The sequence below is a fragment of the Petromyzon marinus genome, unplaced genomic scaffold (assembly GCF_048934315.1).
Source record: "Petromyzon marinus isolate PM22_M1 ecotype Great Lakes invasive population unplaced genomic scaffold, UKy_Petmar_22M1.pri1.0 PM_G_Scaffold_14, whole genome shotgun sequence".
Classification (NCBI taxonomy): Eukaryota; Metazoa; Chordata; class Hyperoartia; order Petromyzontiformes; family Petromyzontidae; genus Petromyzon; species Petromyzon marinus.
This window is the reverse complement of record NW_027422695.1, coordinates 408,871-430,175: the sequence shown is the minus strand read 5'-3', so window position 1 is coordinate 430,175 and position 21,305 is coordinate 408,871. Positions and strand designations below refer to the sequence as shown.

The 21,305-nt window shown below is 50.6% G+C and overlaps 1 long non-coding RNA gene across 1 annotated transcript; it reads right to left on the bottom strand.

Moving 5' to 3' along the window:
- Nucleotides 1-15,406: 15,406 nt before the first annotated feature.
- On the bottom strand, nucleotides 15,407-17,567 carry LOC142910181 (uncharacterized). Its single transcript, XR_012932797.1, has 3 exons — nucleotides 17,451-17,567; nucleotides 15,917-15,973; nucleotides 15,407-15,491 (listed from the first exon to the last, which is right to left on the bottom strand). It is a non-coding gene; the product is annotated as an uncharacterized LOC142910181 (long non-coding RNA).
- Nucleotides 17,568-21,305: the final 3,738 nt, after the last annotated feature.

Here is a 21,305-nt window from a genome sequence, read left to right as displayed (position 1 = left end):
CCTGTATGTGTGTGTAACATAGTCACATCCTGAAGCTGTGTGTGTCACATAGTCACGTCCTGAAGCTGTGTGTGTGTGTAACATAGTCACATCGTGTGTGTGATGTGTGTGTAACATAATCACATCCTGTGTGTGTGTGTAACATAGTCACATACTGTGTGTGTGTAACATAGTCACATCTTGTATGTGTGTGTAACATAGTCACGTCCTGAAGCTGTGTGTGTGTGTAACATAGTCACATCCTGAAGCTGTGTGTGTAACATAGTCACGTCCTGAAGCTGTGTGTGTGTGTAACATAGTCACATCCTGTGTGTGTGTGTAACATAATCACATCGTGTGTGTGTGTAACATAATCACATCCTGTATGTGTGTGTAACATAGTCACATCCTGTATGTGTGTGTGTAACATAGTCACGTCCTGAAGCTGTGTATGTGTGTGTAACATAGTCACATCCTATATGTGTGTGTAACATAGTCACATCCTGTATGTGTGTGTGTAACATAGTCACGTCCTGAAGGTGTGTGTGTGTAACATAGTCATGTCCTGTGTGTGTGTGTAACATAATCACATCCTGTGTGTGTGTGTAACATAGTCACATCCTGTGTGTATGTGTGTAACATAATCACATCGTGTGTGTGTAACATAGTCACATCCAGTGTGTGTGTGTGTAACATAGTCACGTTCTGAAGCTGTGTATGTGTGTGTAACATAGTCACATCCTGTATGTGTGTGTGTGTGTAACATAATCACATCCTGTATGTGTGTGTGTAACATAGTCACATCCTGTGTGTGTGTGTGTAACATAGTCACATCCTGTGTGTGTGTGTGTGTAACATAGTCACATCCTGTGTGTGTGTGTAACATAGTCACTGTGGGGGCTACCGTCCCCCGCCATCACTGAATTGTCGGGGCCGTTGCCCACCGACTCCCCCGTTCCATTCATACCGCTACCTCCCCGGCTGCTCTGTCAGGTCCAGACTACCGACCCCTAATGCCTCGCCCCCCTGTACCTCTGCCTGGGATGTCGACCGCGTTTGCGTAGCTTAATAAACGGCTCGTACGCTTTGCGCTCGCGATGCGCTACCCTGTTCAACGCCGGCGTGTCGCGGTGAGCGCGCTCGCAAAGCAAAACCCCGTCCTGCACGGGAATAAACAGGCGCGGCGCGCCCCCGTGGGATTCCCTCCCACCTACGCTCCACGCGCTTAAGCAAAAACAACCACGCCGCAATTACTTTGCTCCGATTTAACGGGCTGTTTACACAGCTGCGTATTCACACACGCCAGGCGCTTAATTCGCTATTAGACAATAGCGCGAGTGCGCGACCACCACCCCGTCACACAGGCGCGCGAGCGCAAAGCGCTACTGTAGGCTATTGCGCAGGTACACGAGCGCTGGGCACCACCGAAGATATTCGTGTAGGTACGCGCGCGCTGAACAATACTGTAAACGACCGTACAGGTACCGGCACTAAGCACGTTCTACTCCCTTATTCGCTGCAAACAGCCGCGTATGCGCGAACACAAAACACTCTGTACACACTCGTACCGGTATGCGAACACCAAACACTCCGTCTCCCTCCTCGCACTCACAGTGACCACGACACAGCTTTATCCTATTAGTGGTTTTATTCCCCGCGAGTATCGAACTAGACTGTGCGTGTCAGTACGGACCAGCAGGACAGGTCTAACCTATCTCGCTACTGCCTGATACTTAATGGACCTGTCTGCCCTCTATTTTCTCTCCGAATTTCGTCCCTTTGTCTTACCTCTCTCCCTCGTACTTACGGTCCGACCGCGCAGCGATGGAGGTCGCGGATAGATGATGCTGTAAACAGAATCTGGCTGTTCTCTGCCCCATCTCACGGACGTGCGAGTAACAGTCAGGTGACGGCTCCCCGATCCCTCCCTCCTGTTGATCTCCAGTCAAGTAAAAAAATGGCCCCTTGCTTCCCCAAAGCATCCCCTTTTATGCTCCTTTCAAAGCCCTCGCAGCGCCCATCCGCGGTGCATCACGGGTCAGGCCGTTAATCCGCGGTGCATCATGGGTAGGGCCGTTAATCCGCGGTGCATCATGGGTAGAGACGCTAGCCCGCGGTGCACCATGGGTAGAGACCCTTAACCCACGCTGCCCCGCTCCCCACCTGTCTGCTGGTCCGCGTGTGTCCTGGGCATCTCCTCAATGCGGTTCTCAGCGAGTTCTCCGTGGTCATTTAATTCTAAGTTAAGCCACGGCGCCGCAGTGCCATTTGGCCTGGGGGGGGGGGGGGGGGGTGCCTGCCAATTCCCTGACCCTGAGAAACCGTGGAGCACCCCCACGAGGGGGCCTCTCGGGTAAAAATTCAGGGCAGGTGCCCCCCTCCCTCCCCATGAGGCCCTACTTGAGTGTGTGTGTGTGTGTTAAGGTGGGGGGGGGGGGTGGCGGTTGAAGTGCTGTGATGGGAGCCGGGTGGCTTCTCGGTCGCAGCAGCACAGCGACGGCCCCTATTTAGACGGAGCGGCTTCGCTGTTGTGACACAACAATTACATCCAGCATCATCGGGCAATTCACCAGAATGGTAAAGCCCTCGCTTGCTCCCAGTCTTAAATAGAGCAGCAGGCTGACGTCATCATTTAACTCATATCAGGTGCAGTGATTAGAGGCGGATGGGGGGTATTGTAATTATATAATCGATTGGTAATCAGTCAATGGTTATGATTAGTAATGAGTTGTAGATTAGTAATTAGTTGTAATGTGTGTTATTGTGATTATATGCTACGTTAGTAATCCGTTTATTAGTATGTGTTTCCCCCATAAGGAATTGTAATATGTATTATTTAATAATACATATTACCGCACTAAGCCTGTAGCTGTCAGAGCGATTAAAGTTATTTCTATTCCTCTCAATTTCAATGGATTCTCTAATTAGTTTTACACAACACTTCAACGTTATCAAAATCAATTCAGTGTCCTTGTTGAAAAGCATGTTCTGCCACTGCCGACAGTTGTGTATGAGATAATTTAATATTTCTTTGATGTTCTTTTAGTCTTATGCTGATGTTACACCGGTTGATAATTTAGGTAATGCGTCTTTAGTGCAAGATACTAGTTTTTTAATTTTGTGTACTGTACCAAATCATACTGTAATGTTTTGCTTTTGCAAAACACGGGCTAATTTGTCAGTTACTCCTGAGATATATGGAATATTTATTGTTTTAACAATCTGATCGCTTTCAGCAGTATTGCTTTGCGATCGTGATTTGGCATTCAGTGCACTGTTAATTTGAGCATTATTGTAGCAATTCTGTCGTAGTGCTTCTGTAGAGGTGTTAACTACGCGCTGTTGCGTAACCTGCATTGCCACCAGGGCAGTGCAGCATTACCCCTGGGTAAAACGGTTGGGGTCAGTTGAGGTGAAACGGATCGTGGCCAGGGTTTGGTGCGAACCAATCAGACGGTTCCACGTGGGAATGTATGATTGGTTCTACCCGGCCACGAAGGGGTATAAGACGGGTGACCCAACGGACCTCGGGGAGTTCTCTCCCTGCACGAAGATAGAAGACTGGGCTGAAGCCTAGCTAGGACCCTGGACCAGCCTTTCAGCCCTTCTAAGGGCTAAGGCTCGGCATACCCAGTGGTCAGGACCCACCGGGCCAGCGGTGGGTCAGATAGCCTCCCCTAGGTCCTAGCCGGAGGACTAGGATAGCGGTAGACGTGTGAGTCCTGCCAAGTCCGGAGGTTGTACCTCCTTAGGTATCAAGGAGGTTAGCGGTAGACGTGTGAGTCCCGCCAGGTCCGGAGGCTGTACCTCCCTAGGGTATCGGGTGAGGGGACCGAATATCCCTCTGTGTGTGTTAAGCGTTGTATAAGGAAATAATACAATAAACAGAGTGTGCCTCCTAAAAAAGTTTGCTCGTCCTTACAACACTGCAACTGGTGTCAGAAGTGGTTGGAAATGGAAACCAGAAGTTCAGCCCACGCGCGGAGCCAGAACGAAGATAACGCTGCCTCACCTGCAAGCACCGCCAGCTCCGCTGAAAACGCTGCCACGTTGACAGCCGCCCAGCCACCGGTTGAGCAGCCAGCCGGTCGCTCCCCCTGCCATGGGGGACGGACTCAGGGCAGCACACGGCCGTCTCGCTCAACTCGTACATGCCGCGGCCTCCATTCTCGAAGAGATCAACTTGGAGGTCGCGAGCAGGCCGAGTCAACCACCGGCAGACATTCCCGCCATCGGCCGGGGCGGACATTTTGATTTTCCCGCCGGAGAACCACGTGATCCCGCCGGAAGCGGAAGCCAGGGGCATCCTGGGAACGCGGGGGGCCAATCACAACCCGCAACGTCATCGGCACGCGACGCTGCGAATTCAAGTTCCTCTGCGGACGCCGCGTCATCACTGTACCGACATGGTACAGTAGACTCTATCGGCCGGGAAATCACCGATCTCCGGCTCGAGATGGTGCAAGCTGAGGGAGAGACGACGTCCGCCCTCCAACAACGCCTGCCCATCTTCCGGGAATTCTCATCTGAAGGGGGTGACTGGGCGGCGTTCCAGCGTCGCTTCCTGAGCCACCAAGAGATGGTGGGCTGATCGGACGCACAGGCACGAAAGGGCGACTCTTCAATCGGCCCTCCGACGGATGTCCGACGTCTACGGGCCTCCATCCAACGTCCGCAGCCGATTTTACGACAGGCGACGCCGCCCTAAAGAGTCTCCGTTGGCATTCCGGACCGCTCTACTGGCGATGGCAAGAGCGGGTTACCCTCGCATGGATGACGAGGCCATCGACGCCATCGTTCTCCAGAAGATGCTGGAGCTGGCGCGCGAGCTGCGCATCGTCATCCAAGCAGTGGACGACGACAGTATGTGCTCGCTACGAGCCGCTCGGTGCATCCACGCACATCTGCTGCTCCACACGGAATCGACCATCGCCGCCTCGGCTTCGACGTCGGAGCCTGCCAGCAGGGACGCCGAGTTCTCCCCCGACCGGGCCTTCATGGCGACCAGGTCAACGGGCCGGCGATCGTCAGACCACGCTGGTCGCCGCAACGACCAGCAGCGGGGACGGCCTGCTCCACGCAGCGACGTGACGTGCTTCAACTGTGGCCAACGAGGCCACATCTCCTCTGACTGCCGTGCGCCTCGACGACGCCCCTCCGCATCCCGGGGCCAGGACTACAGGACGTCCACGGCATCGCGGCAAAACCAGGCAAGTCGCGACGCCTCTCACGCTCGGCCCTCATTCATACCATACACACTGCAACGCACCATAAGAAGGGCTCGCGATTCGGCGTGTGATGGGGGGTATTCTGGCGTTTGTTCGCGGCCACTCGGACCTGGGCAGTGGTCTGAGTTGGCCCATAGGGTAGTCGCGGCGTTGGCAGGTTCGTCCGTGGTTGTCGGATCAATCGAGGGTGTGGAATTTCGCGTGTTGGTCGATACTGGTGCGTTGGCTACGATCATTTCGGGTTTTTGATTTACAATATACTGCCCGTACGATGCCGCCCCTTGGAATGGGTTTCTATCCCGTGTTTCACCGCTAATGGCAGTTCACTTGGCATTATTGGGCAAATTCGGGCGCAAATTTCGATTGGAGACATTAAATTGGCAGGGCCTATTTTGGTCTCTTCTTCCCTCGCCGTGCCGTGTTTGTTAGGCACTGATTTTCTCGCAAAAATGCCTATTAAGATCCTTGTAGATCAAGGCTGCATCGAACTCCCGTCGGGTCGACGGATGGCGTTCTTGCCCACACCCTCACATCCGCGCATGGCTAGTGCCTCGGTGCAGGCGTTTGTCGCGAGCACAGTCCGCATTCCGCCAGGGACACAAATGCTCGTGCCCTTGCAACTTAAAAAGCCGCTAGCCCCAGAGGCCTTGGCACATGGCATTTTGCTGGGGCCTTCAAACGCAGCTGCTAAGGGGTTAGATTTGGTGGCTGCACAGACCCTCGTAGCAGCCGACAGGGAGCTGTTCTTGCAGGTTTTGAATGTCGGATTGTCCACAACCGTCATTTCGCAAGGAACTGTGTTCGCTCACGCGACCCCGGTGCCGTTGGGGACCGGAGTCGTGGGACACGTGCATGACACGCCGCAGGTCCCACCTCCTTCCGAATCGGATGAGAGATGGTTGGACGCGCTCTGCACAGACACGGGTGATCTGTCTCATTCGCAGCGAATTAAATTGCGCGCTCTTCTGCGAGAATTTTCCGATGTCTTCAGTAAATCTAAATTTGATATTGGCTGCACCAAGCTGCTGCGTCACCACATTGATACTGGTGACGCTGCCCCGATTCGACAAAACCCGTTTCGGCTTAGCCCGGCGGAGAAACAGCATGTTAAATCGGCTGTGGATGACATGCTGAAGGCCGATATAATTTCTCCCTCCACTAGTCCCTGGGGTGCTCCAATAGTGCTGGTCAAAAAGCACAATGGCAGTCTCCGTTTTTGCGTTGATTTTCGGCGCCTAAATAAAATCTCGGTAGCGGACGCCTACCCTCTCCCTCGTATGGACGAGTCATTGGATGCCCTGGCAGGGGCGCACTATTTCTCCACCTTGGACCTTCTGTCGGGGTTTTGGCAACTCCCCCTCGACGAATCATCAAAACCTAAGACTGCTTTTCGGACACCACAGGGCCTTTTCGAGTTTAATAGATTGCCCATGGGTCTCCACTCGGCCCCAGCGACGTTCCAGAGGCTCATGGAGCTGGTCCTCGCTGGGCTCCAGTGGGACTCATGTCTCATTTATCTTGACGACGTCATCGTCTTTAGCCGCACGTTCGGTGAACACATCGAACGGTTGCGTGCTGTCTTCTTGAAAATGCGGGCCGCTAACTTGAAATTCAAGCCGCAGAAGTGTCACCTTCTGCGTGAGTCTGTGCGCTATCTGGGGCACAGTTAACCGCTCGGGCATCTCTACCGACCCTGAAAAAACCAAATGTGTTCAACATTGGCCGACCCCTACATCTGCGGGCGATGTTCGTAGTTTTATTGGTTTTGCGTCGTACTACCGCCGGTTTGTTGCTGGCTTCGCGACGATTGCCAAGCCGCTCCACGCCCTTACGTCAAAAGGGGTGGCGTTTCATTGGGGGGACGCAGAACAGGCTACGTTCGACTCCTTGCGGAACGCGCTCGTGACGGCACCGTCCCTTGCGTACCCCGATTTTTCCGTGCCATTCGTGTTGGACACCGACGCTAGCAATACGGGGATTGGGGGTGTTCTGTCCCAAAAAGTTGATGGCATTGAAAGGGTTGTTGCCTATGGTAGCAGAGTCTTGTCTCTTGCTGAACAAAGATACTGTGTGACCAGACGTGAGCTGCTGGCCATTGTTTTTTTTATTCAGCAATACAGGCCGTACCTGTATGGTCAGCATTTTACCGTGCGATCTGATCATTCGGCTTTACAGTACGCTCTGCGGGTTGACCAACCGTCCGGGCAGCTTTCTCGGTGGCTCGAAGTCCTTCAGGACTACGATTTCAATGTCACTTACCGTAGGGGTGCACAACACACGAATGCCGATGCGTTGTCTCGCCTTCCGCCGGCTCAAAAATGTGCGTATTTTTTGGGCTCGGGCCGTTGTAAGCCGCCATTGCCTGCGCAGGTTGCGCCTCTCACAACGGTGTCAGCCACGCTTCCCGCCGCCTCAGCGCCGATGTTCGATCATGCAGATCCAATGGCCAGTGCCGATTTGCTGGAGCTAACTTTGGCCGAATGGGGTCGGCACCAGGGCGAGGACATGTCGTTTTTGAGGTTGCGTCGCCACGCGAATAATGCGGTTCCAAGACAGGGCAAATTTAATTCATTTGTCATGAAGCACGGCTTGTTGATGCATTGGGATGCTGACTCGTGTCAACATAAAATCGTCGTGCCATCCGCCTTGCGATGCAAGGCCGTATGGGCGGCGCATGAGCGTTTATTGCACCTGGGTGTTCATAAGACCATTGGGTTGTTGCGGTTGCAATTTTTCTGCCCGGGCATGCTGCGCGACGTCACTGACATTTTGCTGGGATGCACCCATTGTGCGCAACGTAAACCGCCGGCTAAACTGGCATGTCCACCCCTGAAACCCATTTCGGTCTCTCGTATAAATGAGTTGGTGGCTCTCGATATTTTGGGCCCTTTTCCTACTACGCCACGGGGTAATAAGTACCTTCTGGTTGGGGTAGAGTATTTTACACGGTGGCCTATGGCCTGGGCCCTCCCCAACCAGTCGGCGGCGGCCGTTGTGGACGCCTTTGTTCAGGGCTACGTCCTGGACAAGGGCGCACCAGAACGGTTGCTGACCGATCAGGGAAGAAATTTTCCGGGAGCCTTGCTGAATGATGTGTGCCGCCTGTTGGGCACTAAGAAAGTGCGCACTTCACCCTACCATCCTTAGACCGACGGCATGGTGGAGCGCCTTCATAGAACTCTCACCGCTATGTTATGCCATCAGGTCGATGAATCCCACCTCGATTGGGAGTTGCAGGTTCCGGGGGTCCTCGCCGCATACCGTATGGCACCTCACGCGGCGACGGGATTTTCCCCGTTCTTTCTAATGTACGGCAGGGATGCCTTTCCTCCCGCCGACGTTCGGCTGGAAATCGAACAGCCACCGCAAAAGTCAAAGCTCGTTGACCACTTGCGATTCAACCTCCGTAAGTTGGCCGAGGCACGGGAGGCCGCCATTGAAAATTCGGCTTCCCGCCAACGGGCGAATTTGCGACTGCGTGACCCCCGGACGTACACGCATCGGTGGGCACCGGGAGACAGGGCATGGCTCCACTGCCCCCAGGTGCCGGTGTCCACGTCGGCCAAACTCCTCAGACCATGGCGAGGCCCGGTTGAGGTAGTGGAAATCCTGCGTCCCCAATTTGTTAAAATTAGCTGGGGACGGCGTCGCTGGTGCGTTCACCCCTCTCGGTTAAAACCCTTCGTCACGCCACGCATCCCTCCACAACACGCACGACACGGGGGCCGAGTGCGCGACGCGTCCGACGAGCCGGATGTTGCCCCGTTGGTGCCTAACCCACAGCGCAGGCGTGTCAGTCCTCCTGCAGATGACGCGGGAGTGACGGCTCCATGCAGGCCACGTTCGGCCTCAATGGACCGTGGAGCAGCGGGTGTCCCCGTGGAGATGCCTAAAGGCCCACCGGATGCTCTGGCTCATCCTCCTCCTTCCCTTGTGCCGCCGACAAAGCCTGCCATCCCCTACGATGGTCCCGCGAAACACACGCGCGCGAAATCTCGCTGGTAGTTATAATTTTTTTTGGCATGTCTAGTGCCTTGTACATACGTTATGTTGTTAAGGGGGGTATTTATAGGGGTTTTATTGTTCTTGTTGTTCGTGAGGCACACTCACAATTATTCTACCGTTAGTAATTTCGGAGTTTCCCATTGTTGCAGCCGGGACGGCTGGAGCTTCCGAAGGAGGGGGTGATGTAGAGGTGTTAACTACACGCTGTTGCGTAACCTGCATTGCCACCAGGGCAGTGCAGCATTACCCCTGGGTACAACGGTTGGGGTCAGTCGAGGTGAAACGGATCGTGGCCAGGGTTTGGTGCGAACCAATCAGACGGTTCCACGTGGGAATGTATGATTGGTTCTACCTGGCCACGAAGGGGTATAAGACGGGTGACCCAACGGACCTCGGGGAGTTCTCTCCCTGCACGAAGATAGAAGACTGGGCTGAAGCCTAGCTAGGACCCTGGACCAGCCTTTCAGCCCTTCTAAGGGCTAAGGCTCGGCATACCCAGTGGTCAGGACCCACCGGGCCAGCGGTGGGTCAGATAGCCTCCCCTAGGTCCTAGCCGGAGGACTCGGATAGCGGTAGACGTGTGAGTCCCGCCAGGTCCGGAGGCTGTACCTCCCTAGGGTATCGGGTCAGGGGACCGAATATCCCTCTGTGTGTGTTAAGCGTTGTATAAGGAAATAATACAATAAACAGAGTGTGCCTGCTAAAGAAGTCTGCTCGTCCTTACAACACTACATAATTACTAGCGAAACGTCGTACTCAGATTGTAAATGTTGTGATTGTGCGCTCCAACGCTCCGATGTGCTGTACCAGTAACGAATTGGCACGTTCTGTTCACGTGACAAACCTTACTTATTGGCTGTGTCGGGTGGTGGCGGGTTTAACGACACAACATTTATATATTGACACGATCTAACGCAAAAAAAATCTGTATTATGGGATGATATTGGTCACGAAAGCCTACCACGTGTTAAACCAAATACAAGGCAGTTTACATTTTGATTTAAAGCTTTCGTGACTGCAGGGATTAATATTCTTGGTTCTTTTGGTAAAGTCACCACGTAGAAGGGAAACAATAAAATAATAAAAATATAAAACAATAAAATTCTCACGAAGTTTCGACTGCAACACAAGCAATCATCATCAGGTGTGAAAACCACAGCAAGAAAATTTGAAAAAAGTTGCGTTTGTTTTTAACGTTTACGGTGACTTTCAGACCGCATCCATTATTTTCGTCTCCTCCCCTCCTCTTTTCCGAACATAGATGGACTCGTCCATCTGAATCACTGCCAAATCGCTCTCCGTGGTGCTAACGTTAAAAATAACCGCCACTTTTTTCAAAATTTCTTGCTGTGGTTTTCACACCTGATGATGATTGCTTGTCTTGCAGTCGAAACGTCATGAGGATTGTATTGTTTTATATTTTTATTATACTGGTAGGAACGAAGTTGTAAACTGAGTGTACCAGCCTGCAATAGATTAATGTGTCCGTCCGTCCGTCCGTCCCCTTTCAATACTTTAACGAAGTGAAATCTCGTGCTGTTGGGTGTAAAATCAGCAATAGACAGCGCAGAGACTTGATATGTCTTATTGCACCCAACATTTGGGAGTAACAATGTCATCAAATTGCGCAAAATTCCAATGTTCCTACCAGCCCACCCTGCAGGGACCTGTTTTTGTTGTGTCTCTTCTACGCGGTGGTGACTTTACCGAAAGAACCAGGAATACAAGGCAGTTTGTTCATATTATTTAAATCACGTACAATTTGTCAAAAAAATACGAAGTGTTTTCTTGCTCACGTAAAAAGCATCGAGTGACTCTCATCACCAATGCCAGCAACCAAACAAGGTGAAATTTCCACATTCCCATAATAGGGGGCTACGTTTGTTCACAGGATGAAAACTTTTCAATCATCATCATCATCAGCAGCTATGCCCAAATAACCCAGAATGTACCCGATCTAGTCAAATCCTGGAAGATAATCAGGTTTTAACTTGGATGTTGCTGGCGCAGTGCTGACCACACGCATAGCAGGTTGGCATGGGCAGCTGCAGGGGTGCAAGGTGGTCAGCTGAAGGATCCATTGTTGTACTGTACTTATATGCTCTACTCGCACTTGTGCCCATCCATTTTGTGTTCCGCTTTCTGTCTCGCAGTGAAATTCCCAACGTGTGCGATTGTTACATTTGATTTGTCAGTGTGAGTTCCGTTCCTGATCATTGTTTCTGATCACTCGCAAGACAATTGAGAGATGGACATTGGAAGGCCTTCTTCCAGAAGCGGACAGAGAATGACTTTGATGATAAGTCATTTGACTCTCAATTCTATTTCACATTTGCTTGGTTATGGTATTTACTAAAATGCAAAATAACCCTCCAAGCTTTGTTTATCATTCAAATAATTTGAAACGAGCATGCAACCAAGATTTTGCTGCATATTGTTTTATTTGCATGTTTCATTTATAGGCTGCTATATACTGGTGGGGAGGTGGAAAGGGAGAAGTGGGGGGGGGGGGGATTGGGAGGATTTGTGTGCTGGGGGGTGGGCAGAAGCTTGTGCAAGCTGTTTTTTCTACATAACTCAATTTACTTTCTTTCATTTGTCAAACTTGCAACATTTAAATTGTTGATTTAAAGCTTTCGGGACTGCAGGGATTCATATTCTTGGTTCTTTCGGTAAAGTCACCACCACGTAGAAGGGAAGAAAATAAAATAATAGAGAATTTTATTGTTTTATATTTGTATTATTTGATTGTTTCCCTTCTACGTGACTTTACCGAAAGAACCAAGAATTTGCAACATTTAGTTGATATACTAAGCGACCTTTCGCGGTCTTTACATAACGTCTTGACATGTAACCTACTCCGATCATTTGTCCCCAAGTTAAAATCGCCCTAAATGCATGGAAATAATTTGACACAGCACCCACGACCACTGAAAATAAGAATGCTTGATTAAAGCACTGATGTGCGTTTATTGTTGTAACTGTTGACGATGAAAAAAGAAGCAATCCGAGCACAAAGCAACACATGGATGCACATGCAATCAGGGAATCATGTCGCAGCTCCGATTATAGCACGGCTGGCTACGTACGTTGTGAAAGACGTTCTCCACGCATACTAAATTAAATTTCACATTTGTAACGTATTTGTTGCGCAAGGTGAAAAAAATATTAACAGATGTGCACACGTATGTATTAGAATGTGAATCAATTATTGCATTATCCAGTTCATATCATGTACTCGGCAATGACACACAATGTTTGCTTTGTGATTGTATATTATGGATATTTTTTGGTCTATAATACGGTATCTTCCTCCACATTTTCAAAAAGCTAAGCAATGAGAGATCAGCACATATAAATCATTAAAAGATCATTGTTTACCCAAGCTCATATTTAGTGTATCGTGATGTTGATGAAGATATATTATTGTTGTTACATGCAAGTGCTGTTGCTGAACAACTGAGAGATCAAAACAATGTCAATTAGCAAATTAATCTCCTGAACAACACCATATGGTGGGACCAGAATTATTTGTAAAGTAACCATTGTTAACAGGCATGGCAGTCAAAGAATGTAACGCATCAGTTGGGAGATGGAGCAATGAAATCAGCTCGTGTGCAGGTCATAGTTGGATTATTACATCATAGCATCGTCAAAGGTGGTGGGTTGGGGAGGCCTCCATTCATTGACCATGGCTGATGATGATGATGATATATAAAGGTGTCTCAGTTTTATTTTTGTATTATTTTCCATTAAAAAAAGTAAATACTGCATATCAACATTGTCGTCGTCATCATCATCAAGTAACATAGTATTGTATTTCTAAATCATTATGGTGATGTAAAAATAACACTTCTGCTGCACAGGAAAACTGTGTGAATTGCTCAATGCAACCTATGAACAAAAATGCACCTTGGAAAAACGCTTTGAACCTGGTAGAATATAATTAGAGACCAAAGCATCCCACAAGGAAAAATGCATTCTTATAAAATGGGATTAGCAATGATTTTTAGCCAAGGAATTTTATTTCACTCAAGAGCTTACTTATCCGGTGACAGGTACAGTGAGGGAAAAAAGTATTTGATTCCTTGCTGATTTTGTACGTTTGCTCACTGATAAAGAAATTATCAGTCTATAATTTTAATGGTAGGTGTATTTGAACAGTGAGAGACAGAAAAACAACAAAAAAATCCAGAAAAACGCATGTTAATAATGTTATAAATTAATTTGCATTTTAATGAGGGAAATAAGTATTTGACCCCCTCTCAATTAGAAAGATTTTTGGCTCCCAGGTGTCTTTTATACAGGTAACGAGCTGGGATTAGGAGCACACTCTTAAAGGGAGTGCTCCTAATCTCAGCTTGTTACCTGTATAAAAGACACCTGTCCACAGAAGCAATCAATCAATCAGATTCCAAACTCTCCACCATGGCCAAGACCAAAGAGCTCTCCAAGGATGTCAGGGACAAGATTGTAGACCTACACAAGGCTGGAATGGGCTACAAGACCATTGCCAAGCAGCTTGGTGAGAAGGTGACAACAGTTGGTGCGATTATTCGCAAATGGAAGAAACACAAAAGAACTGTCAATCTCCCTCGGCCTGGGGCTCTATGCAAGTTCTCACCTCGTGGAGTTGCAATGCTCATGAGAACGGTGAGGAATCAGCCCAGAACTACACGGGAGGATCTTGTCAATGATCTCAAGGCAGCTGGGACCACAGTCACCAAGAAAATAATTGGTAACACACTACGCCGTGAAGGAAATCCTGCATCGCCCGCAAAGTCCCCCTGCTCAAGAAAGCACATATACATGACCATCTGAAGTTTGCCAATGAACATCTGAATGATTCAGAGGACAACTGGGTGAAAGTGTTGTGGTAAGATGAGACCAAAATGGAGCTCTTTGGCATCAACTCAACTCGCCGTGTTTGGAGGAGGAGGAATGCTGCCTATGACCCCAAGAACACCATCCCCACCGTCAAACATGGAGGTGGACACATTATGCTTTGAGGGTGTTTTTCTGCTAAGGGGACAGAACAACTTCACTGCATCAAAGGGACGATGGACGGGGCCATGTACCGTCAAATCTTGGGTGAGAACCTCCTTCCCTCAGCCAGGGCATTGAAAATGGGTCGTGGATGGGTATTCCAGCATGACAATGACCCAAAACACACGGCCAAGGCAACAAAGGAGTGGCTCAAGAAGAAGCACATTAAGGTCCTGGAGTGGCCTAGCCAGTCTCCAGACCTTAATCCCATAGAAAATCTGTGGAGGGAGCTGAAGGTTCGAGTTGCCAAACGTCAGCCTCGAAACCTTAATGACTTGGAGAAGATCTGCAAAGAGGAGTGGCACAAAATCCCTCCTGAGATGTGTGCAAATCTGGTGGCCAACTACAAGAAACATCTGACCTCTGTGATTGCCAACAAGGGTTTTGCCACCAAGTACTAAGTCATATTTTGCAGAGGGGTCAAATACTTATTTCCCTCATAAAAATGCAAATACATTTATTACATTTTTGAAATGCTTTTTTTTCTGGATTTTGTTGTTGTTATTCTGTCTCTCACTGTTCAAATAAACCTACCATTAAAATTATAGACTGATCATTTTTTTGTCAGTGGGCAAACGTACAAAATCAGCAGGGGATCAAATACTTTTATCCCTCACTGTACATTGTTATTAAAGGCAATGCATCCTATTGTTATAGTTACATTGTTATTGAAGACAATTCATCATATTGTTATAGTTACATTGTTATTTAAGACAATGTATCCTAGTGTTATAGTTACAATGTTATTGAAGACAATGGATCATATTGTTATAGTTACATTGTTATTGAAGACAATTCATCATATTGTAATAGTTACATTGTTATTGAAGACAATGCAACCTATTGTAATAGTTACATTGTTATTGAAGACAATGTATCCTAGTGTTATAGTTACATTGTTATTAAAGACAATGCATCATATTGTTACAGTTACATTGTTATTAAAGACAATGCATCCTAGTGTAATAGTTACATTGTTATTGAAGACAATGCATCATATTGTTATTATCAGAGCCATGTGTGTTTGCATGTTCACCCATTCACCCACCACTCACCCACGCACTTAGTCACCCACCATCGCCCCACTCTCCCCCCACTCTCCCCCCACCCTCCCCCCACTCTCCCCCCACTCTCCCCCCCACCCCCACTCTCAGCTTCTTCTCCTTAGCGATTCTCTCCGCCCTGAGCGCTGCCACCTGGACAGGTGACAGCGGCGTCTCGTAGCTGATACCGCTGCAACAACATCAACAACATCAACAACACCATCAATAACATCAACAACATCAAAAACACCATCAACAACATCAACAACACTATCAATACCATCAACAACATCAACAACATCAACAACATCAACACCATAAACAACACTATCAATAGCATCAACACCATCAACACGATCAACAACATCAAAACCATCAACAACACCATCAACAACACCATCAACAACACCAACACCATAAACACCATCAACACCATCATCAACACCATCAACACCATCATCAACACCATCAACACCATCATCAACACCATCAACACCATCATCAACACCATCAACACCATCATCAACACCATCATCAACACCATCAACACCATCATCAACACCATCATCAACACCATCAACACCATCATCACCATCAGCGGTGTGGGGTGCTCACCTCTCCGACGGCACCGACACGTGCTTGGGATTCTTCTGGAAGAGATTTGTCCCCAACCTGAAAAGAGCGCAGCACACACACACACAGTCACACACACACAAAGTCACACACACGCACGCAGACACACACACACACACGCACGCAGACACACACACATGCACAGACACACACACGCACGCACGCAGACGCACACACGCACGCACGCAGACACACACACATGCACAGACACACACACACACGCACACGCACGCAGACACACACACATGCACAGACACACGCACGCAGACACACACACATGCACAGACACACACACACACGCACGCAGACACACACACATGCACAGACACACACGCACGCACGCAGACGCACACGCACGCAGACACACACACATGCACAGACACACGCACGCAGATACACAGACATGCACACACACACGCACGTACGCAGACACACACACACACACGTAGACACACGCACGCGCACGCACGCACACGCGACGTCAGAGGGGGCGGGTGAGTGAGTGGATGAGCGGGTGGGTGGGTGAGTTTGTGGGTGAGTGAGTGGGTGAGTGGGCGAGTGAGTGGGTGAGTGGGTGAGTGAGTGGGTGGGTAGGCGAGTGAGTGGGTGAGTGAGTGGGTGGGTGAGTGGGTGGAAGAGTGTGTGTGTGGGTGGGTGGGCGGGTGAGTGGGTGAGGGCGGGTGAGTGAGTGGATGAGTGAGTGAGTGGGTGGGTGAGTGGGTGGGTGAGTGAGTGGGTGAGTGAGTGGGTGGGTGGGTGAGTGGGTGAGTGAGTGGGTGGGTGGGTGAGTGGGTGGGTGGGTGAGTGGGTAGGTGAGTGGGTGGGTGAGTGAGTGAGTGGGTGAGTGAGTGGGTGGATGGGTAGGCGAGTGAGTGGGTGAGTGAGTGGGTGGGTGAGTGGGTGGAAGAGTGTGTGTGTGGGTGGGTGGGCGAGTGGGTGGAAGAGTGTGTGTGTGGGTGGGTGGGCGAGTGAATGGGTGAGTGAGTGGGTGGGTGGGTGGGTGAGTGAGTGGGCGGGTGAGTGAGTGGATGAGTGAGTGAGTGGGTGGGTGAGTGGGTGAGTGGATGAGTGAGTGAGTGGGTGGGTGAGTGGGTGAGTGTGTGGGTGGGTGGGCGAGTGAGTGAGTGAGTGGGTGGGTGGGTGGGTGAGTGAGTGGGTGGGTGAGTGGGTGAGTGAGTGGGTGGGTGGGTGAGTGGGTGAGTGAGTGGGTGAGTGGGTGGGTGGGTGAGTGGGTAGGTGAGTGGGTGGGTGAGTGGGCGGGTGAGTTGGTGAGTGAGTGAGTGGGCAGGTGAGTGAGTGGGTGGGTGAGTGAGTGGGTGGGTGGGTGAGTGAGTGGGTGAGTAAGTGAGTGGGTGAGTGAGTGAGTGGGTGGGTGAGTGAGTGGGTGAGTGAGTGGGTGGGTGAGTGAGTGGATGAGTGAGTGGGTGAGTGAGTGGGTCGGTGAGTGAGTGAGTGAGTGGGTGAGTGAGTGAGTGGGTGAGCGAGTGAGTGGGTGGGTGAGCGTGCGGGCACCCACACGGGTTTGAGTGACATCCTGCGCTTGGCAGCGCTGCTCCGCGCCAGCTCAAACTTGGCAGAGAAGAGCTCCGTCTGAGCCGTGTGCTCGTCCTGCGCGAATATCTGGCTGGTGCACAGCGGCTGCCCGCTCTTCGTCTACGGGGGGAGGGGGGGGAGGGAGGGGGAGGGAAGCAGTCAAATGATCATCATCACCACCACCATGAGACCCACTACAGCCATCATCATCGCCGCCACCACCATCACCACCACCACCACCACCATGAGACCCACTTAGCTCACCTGCTCACCCGCTCACTCGCCTCCTCACCCGCTCACCCGCGGCTCGCTCGCCCGCTCATCTACCCACCTCCTCGCCCGCCTGCCCACTCACCCACCTGCTCACCCCTCTCACCCACCCACCCATTCACCCACCCGCTCACCTGCTAACCAGCGGCCCGCTCACCAGCCACTCACCTTGTAGACGCCTTTGGTCTTCTGCTTCTTCTTGGGGTGGAAGTCGTGGAGGAGCTGGGGGAGACATTGAAGGCACGAAGACGATCAGCAGCTCACCACCACCGTCACCATGGTGATGGTGAGCTCACCACCACCATGGTGACAGTCAGCTCACCACCACCGTCACCATGGTGACAGTCAGCTGACCACCACCATGGTGACAGTCAGCTCACCATCACCGTCAGCTCACCATCACCATGGTGACAGTCAGCTCACCATCACCGTCAGCTCACCATCAGCATGGTGACAGTCAGCTCACCACCACCGTCACCATGGTGACAGTCAGCTCACCACCACCACCGTCACCACCATCACCATCACCATGGTGACAGTCAGCTTACCATCACCGTCACCACCACCACCGTCACCATGGTGACAGACAGCTCACCATCACCGTCACCATGGTGACAGTCACCACCACCGTCACCATGGTGACAGTCAGCTCACCATCACCGTCACCACCACCACCGTCACCATGGTGACAGTCAGCTCACAAACACCGTCACCACCACCACCACCACCACCGCAGTGACGGTGATGACGATGATGACGATGAAGATGCCGATAATGCTGATGATGATGATTCTGCTGAAGCCGATGATGATGCTGATGATGAAGCTGATGATGATGCTGATGATGCTGATGATTCTGATGATGATGCTGATGATTCTGCTGAAGCTGATGGTGTGAGAAACTCATAATCAACATCATTATTGTCACCATCGTCAGCGGCAGCATCACCACCACCCACTCACTCACCCACCCACCCACTCACTCACTCACACACCCACTCACTCACCCACCCACCCACCCACCTACTCACTCCCTCACCCACTCACTCACCCACCCACTCACTCACCCACCCACCCACCCGCTCACCAAACCACCCACCCATCCACGCCTCACTCACTCACCCACGCAGCCACCCACTCACCCACCCACCCACTCACCCATGAGTGGGTGAGTAGGTGGGTGGGTGAGTGGTTTGGTGGGTGAGTGGGTGAGTGAGTGGGTGGGTGGGTGAGTGGGTGGGTGAGTAGTTGGGTGGGTGAGTGGGTTGGTGAGTGGGTGGGTGGGTGAGTGGGTGGGTGAGTGGGTGGGTGAGTAGGTGGGTGGGTTGGTGGGTGAGTGGGTGGGTGAGTTGGTGGGTGAGTGGGTGGGTGGATGAGTGGGTGAGTAGGTGGGTGGGTGAGTGGGTAAGTGGGTGGGTGAGTGGCTGGATGAGTGGCTGGCTGGGTGAGTGGCTGGGTGAGTGGCTGGGTGAGTGGCTGGCTGGGTGAGTGGGTGGGTGAGTGGCTGGGTGAGTGGCAGGGTGAGTGGCTGGGTGAGCGGCTGGGTGAGTGGCTGGGTGAGTGGCTGGTTGAGTGAGTGGCTGGCTGAGTGAGCGGCTGTCACCCTGCAGCTGGTGCCGGGCACCACCACCACTGCTGCCCCCGGCGGTGGAGCAGATGAAATAATGGGCACGTTATTTTAATCCCCCCATCCCTCCACTCCTCTGTGCACACCGGCAGTACAAGGGGATTACGTTAGAAATGTGTGGTTTAAGATGTGGAGCAGAGATCTCAACAAAATCATAATGGTGCATGAATGAACAAATAAAAAAAATCGATTTTAATAAAGTATGTAATGATTGCCAGTCAGTAAGACATTCTGATTAAAATTATTAAAATTGTGTTTATTTTTACTTAACAAAGAATGCATTTATAATCACACTTACACTTCAGTCAATGAATTAGATGGACACAAGAGGGTATGTGTGTATGTTGAACGTATTTCGCATTGTACGTAACCAACCGTGCACATTGGAGGTGTGAGGTAGCAGTAGCGTTAAATGGTTTTTAACGCCAAACGGATGGATGGTTAGAAAAATGGGTTGCCATGAATAACAAAAAAAATTTGAGCAAAAGTTGTGAATGCAACACTTCCAAAAAAGTTTATTTTTTAAAAAAAGATTAACACTTTCATTCTGTACTCTTTGGTTCTATTCGGTAAAGTCACGTAGGTAAAAAATGAAAACAACAAAAATCACGACGTTTCGGCCACAACACAAGCGGCCTTCATCAGCTGAAGGGACCAGACTGTCACCTGATGAAGGCCGCTTGTGTTGTGGCCTGAAACGTCGTGATTTTTGTTTAAAATTTTTTTACCTACGTGACTTTACCGAATAGAACCAAAGAGCGTGGATCCTTGCAGTCACGAAAGCTTCAAATCGAGAACTTTCATTCTGCCCTCTTTTGTAACGTTACGAGCACCATCCCCTCCGATGCAACATTATTGTTGTTCACGCTTCTTGACGCGGCAACGACAGCGGCCCACTTCGTGGGGCTGTCATTTGCGGTGGCCGGGGTCGCTTCTAAAACAGCGCTGCACAGCAACTCACCGGGGCCTTGCCTGGTCAAATAAAAGGCAGTTTTAGTTTGCTTTAGTAGAACGCGGTGAACCCCGCGGTGAACCCCGCGGTGAACCCCGCGGTGAACCCCGCGGTGGCCTCGTGTGCACGGTGGGCAGCTGCGGAGGAGGAGGAGTTCACGTCGTCCCTCTTCCACTTCACTCACTCGCTGGTGACGGCCGAGCTGCTGTCCACCCATGCTGCAGGTAAGGCTCACTCACTTACCCACTCACCCACCCGCTCACCCACCCGCTCACCCACTCAACTACTCACTCGCCCACCCGCTCACCCACCCGCTCACCCACTCACTCACCCACCCGCACACCCACTCAACTACTCACTCGCCCACCCGCTCACCCACTAACTCACCCACCCACTCACCCACCACTCACCCACCCGCCCACCCACCCACTCATCCACTTACAGTGAGGGAAAAAAGTATTTGATCCCCTGCTGATTTTGTACGTTTGCCCACTGACAAAAAAATGATCAGTCTATAATTGCAATGGTAGGTTAATTTGAACAGTGAGAGACAGAATAACACCAAAAAATCCATAAAAACGCATGTCAAAAATGTTATAAATTGATTTGCATTTTAATGAAGGAAATAAGTATTTGACCCCTCTCAATTAGAAAGATTTCTGGCTCCCAGGTGTCTTTTATACAGGTAACGAGCTGAGATTAGGAGCACACTCTTAAAAGAAGTGCTCCTAATCTCAGCTTGTTACCTGTATAAAAGACACCTGTCCACAGAAGCAATCAATCAATCAGATTCCAAACTCTCCACCATGGCCAAGACCAAAGAGCTCTCCAAGGATGTCAGGGACAAGATTGTAGACCTACACAAGGCTGGAATGGGCTACAAGACCATTGCCAAGCAGCTTGGTGAGAAGGTGACAACAGTTGGTGAGATTATTCGCAAATGGAAAAACACAAAAGAACTGTCAAACTCCCTCGACCTGGGGCTCCATG